This window comes from Papilio polytes, unplaced genomic scaffold (assembly GCF_000836215.1).
Source record: "Papilio polytes unplaced genomic scaffold, Ppol_1.0 DF821067.1, whole genome shotgun sequence".
NCBI lineage: Eukaryota > Metazoa > Arthropoda > Insecta > Lepidoptera > Papilionidae > Papilio > Papilio polytes.
The window spans coordinates 2,433,641-2,437,890 of record NW_013528137.1 but is presented as its reverse complement, the minus strand read 5'-3'; positions in this window follow the sequence as shown (position 1 = coordinate 2,437,890).

The window sequence follows — 4,250 nt, the reverse complement described above, 5'->3', positions numbered from 1 at the left end:
TCCTTCTTTTGGGAAGTCGGTCAAAAATAGCAATTACTCGCATTACGCTTCCAAATTAAATTGTATAATTTTGAACTCGGCAATATTTTACACTTAAAACTTTTTAATTAAAGATGAATTGAAATGATTTTGATACTTAAGATTAGTGTCATAATTAATGTATATGTACCTGGCGATGAATATGGATATTGAGTAAGTATTTAGATTAGTATACGTAATAAAAACAGAATATTGGTTTAAACCGCTTAGTTGATTCGTAATCATGCTAACAAGATTGATCTAATCGCGGTCTCATGACACATCTCCATATAGGTATAAGTATATAGGTATTGTATGCAAATGGGCCGATTTGCATACACCAATATTTACTTATGTATTTAATTTTCACATATAAAGTACTGATGTGAGTTAGGTCTATTAATACTTCATTGAATTTTACTTTTGGACAAAGAACGCATGTTTTTCTAGGACATCTTAAAATATGAATGTAGATATTACGATCAACTTGTTCAAACCGTATTATTGCACAGTATTTTTAGAGGAAAAGTTCAAAGTGCATGCAAATAATTTAAGTTATCAAAATTGTCCACAGAATCGACCTCAATCAACCATTTATATTACAGTTTTTATTGCCTCGTTCATAATTTCTACTATTATAAATGAAATTACTTTGTCCCATTTCTTATTAATAAAATCATCACCATTTGAAAATTATCATCATTAATAAGATAAAGTAATAAAAAACAACTTAATCAACAACTTTAATAGACATCACAACAACCATTTGGATCAAATACATGCTACTTTTCCTTACGAGTACCTCACAATGAAACATCGAAGTATGCTGTATGTTCCTCCACCATATAAAAACTGATTGATTGTATAAAAATGTTAATAAAATGCTTTAAACTACTTATGAAAAGGATTCGCGTGTTTAAAAATATTTAGAAGAGTGAGAGTTTTATATAAAACTGCGTACATTTATTCTTAATGTCTATGGTTGCCACGACACAAAATAGTAACGAAATATTTTAAAAATAATAATAAGTAAAAAAATCCTAATGCAGAAATACGATTTACCTGCAATTCTTTATTAAGTTATGTACAATACAAAACGGTTCCGAATTAAATTAAAAGCAAAGGAATATTTCAAACACGTTTGTTTTAAATAAGTTAAATTTAAATGAACATTCCATTATAACCTATAAACATTTAATAATCACCAGTTGTGAATATTGTGAACATAGAATATAAAATGTACTTTCCTTAGAGCCGTTGACGGTACCGAATATGAGCATAGTTAGTGAAGGGAGTATGTTACACTTTAAACAACGTTATTTACAAAATAATAATGTCATATCATATGTACATTTGCCACTTCATATGAAGTGAAACATCGACATTTGAACGCATGGGTTTTATCTACTAAACACTTTATGTAGACTATACTTTCATAAACATATTAAAAAACACTAAATACGTTATACATGTTCCTAAATTATTATAGTGTGCCAAAAACCAATTCTATGACCTAACTTACCTTTTATTGCTTCTACAGTATCTACACTGACATCGATGGCACATTTAACAAACAGTTAGATATAATTATCACATTTTACACACATTAACTTTAAGGGTTTTCTAAGTTAACATTATTAAAGAGGCCACCGTAAATCTGAGGTGTATGTAAAGTTCATATAGTTTTTAAAAAGTACTAAAAATCCTATTAAAACGTATGGCAATGGACAAGATTTTGTGTTTTTGTGAACTTAAACACTTCACAAGTTTATAAACATCTACAGCTAAATCTACTTTTGAAACTGCATTTATATTTACTTATTACGATATACATTTTCAGCAATGTTATATAGTTATTAAGTCTTCTTTGTTTTAATTACATTATAATTATGCGGTTAGTATCTTTTTTTACAAAATTCGCTTTTATCAGTCTTTTATCTTTTAACAAAGGGTTTCTAAAAAGTAGTTTCTTACATATTCACAGTGAGGAGTAAATAGATTAGATGTAAATTTACTTACATTAGTAAAATTTTATGTTAATTATGCAGATAAAACATAGAAATAGCTGTACCAAAATGTGAGGAATAACAAGTAATGACGGCGGCCTCTAAAAAAATACGTACTATCTTACATGTAACTTTATAAACATTTATGAAAACCAAATATATTAAAATTTACAAAAATATTTAAGTAATATAAGAATGTTAAAATAGGAAAACATTTCGTAGTACATTAAAGGCAGCGTGGTCTTTACAATTGAAAAGATTCAACGTTTTCGTTCTGAGTAAATCTTATTTGCAGACAGCAAACACGTAGGTTTATGTTTCGGATATTGTATTTAGATCTTGTTGTGTTTCAGGTAACGTCTCTTCAGGTTCGTCGATTAGTATACAAGTTTGTGCGGACGGAAAGGGAGACATTTGCACAGACTCTAGCGGTGTCGCCGGGGCCGGGGGCGTGTTGAGGCAGGGCGGAGGAGCACTGCAAGATCGCATTTCTTGATCCACTGATAGGTGCTCCATTACAACTGCGTCAGGTATGTCGCTTTCTATTACTCTGTGTACATAAACATTTTAGACTATATTTTAATACTTACCTATAATACGAGCTACGAGCTATGTGTACGTAAACAAAACAAAGGCACTAAAATAATATATACTAAAAACTATGCTAGTAATTCCGCAGGTTTTATTATGTATGAATATATACATATTTTAAACAAATTACAGTTTTATATTCCACAACATGAATGCCCCGAATTGAACCGAGTCCATTGGACAAATTGACATAGGAGTGATAAAAATGATGTTCGCATATAATAATGGATGTAACGTGTTACCTTGGGGTTGATTCTTCAATACAATTAATAGTGCTGATATTTTCACCAGATAAAGCTGAAACAAAAATTAAATACTTTCCATTAGTTTTCACACTCAGAGATGTCAAGTGGTCACCATGGGTGTAGGAAATCCACACAAATGGTCCGGATATTAACAAATAACTCGGAGTTAATGTAATGCGAAAGTATTGTTAGAGACATAATGTTGCTCACGAAACAAGGTGTCTTCCCGCAGGCGCTGCTGGCGGGCGAGGGGGCGGCGGCGCGTGTTGTCGCAGACGCGCAGTGTAACAGCTGCGCACGCGCCGCTGCCGTGGAGGTCCAGTGCCAGCGACGACTGCGATCCGCACTCAGACTCCGCGGCGCTCGCGCTGCGCAACACACTTAATGTTTAAACTTAAAACATATAGTTGTAAAAAAACATTTTATCGTTTACATCAACGGCTGGTAGGTAGACTTGTACCTCATTGAGTGGGCTTATGGCGGTTATAACTGGAAACTAAACATTTCATCACATAAGTTTAAATGAGCTTAAACACTGTAAAGTTAATTCGAGTTTTTCAAGTTCTAGCTTTTTAAGTTTAAGCTTAAATTAGGAGAAGACTTGCTATAAACATAACCTGTTACAATGTAACGGTAAATTACATAACAGGATCAAATAGTTTATTTATAACAAAAAACAATCGTTCATAAAAAAAGAGTAACAAAAGCTTAATGTTAAAAAGCTCAAGTACTTGCATTTTACAGAACAAAAGCTCAAACGAAGTTTAGGATTTATTTCGTTTGCGCTCTTTTAAAAAACAAGTTAAATCACTGGGCTAAATTCTGTAGTACTTAGTTTATTAAATTCGAAAACAAAAAAGTTTTAAAGCGCAGTATGTTGCTTGTTGAATTACACGGTGAAGTGAGCGCCAAGCCGCCGCTCTCTTTGCATGCAAAGTAAGTACCTCAAGTATCCACGGGAAAGATGCTAATAAAGCTTTTCAAATTGCGAATTACTAATACTTACCAAGTATCGGCATTTGCTGATCTAGTATAATTAATATTAGTAACTAAATAAAAATAATTAATCAATTTATTTAAATTAGAATATTAAAAAGAAAAAAATAATTGTAGACAAATAGCTAACTATTTGTAATGAAATTCTACTGCTTGGTGTCAGCATGGCAAATCAAAGCATATGATCCAAATATGTAATGTAAATAAATGACAACAAAATATCACTATCTCTCGATAGTGTTTGGCAATTAGGTAATATATGAATATATAAACATCGGAAAATCTTTTGCAAAAGTTAGTGTGTACACAAAACTAAATTTCAACTTTTATAATTTATACCTGACTGCAGATTGAGGCGGCTCATCTACGGAAAGCGCGTAGCGGCGTAGCGGGC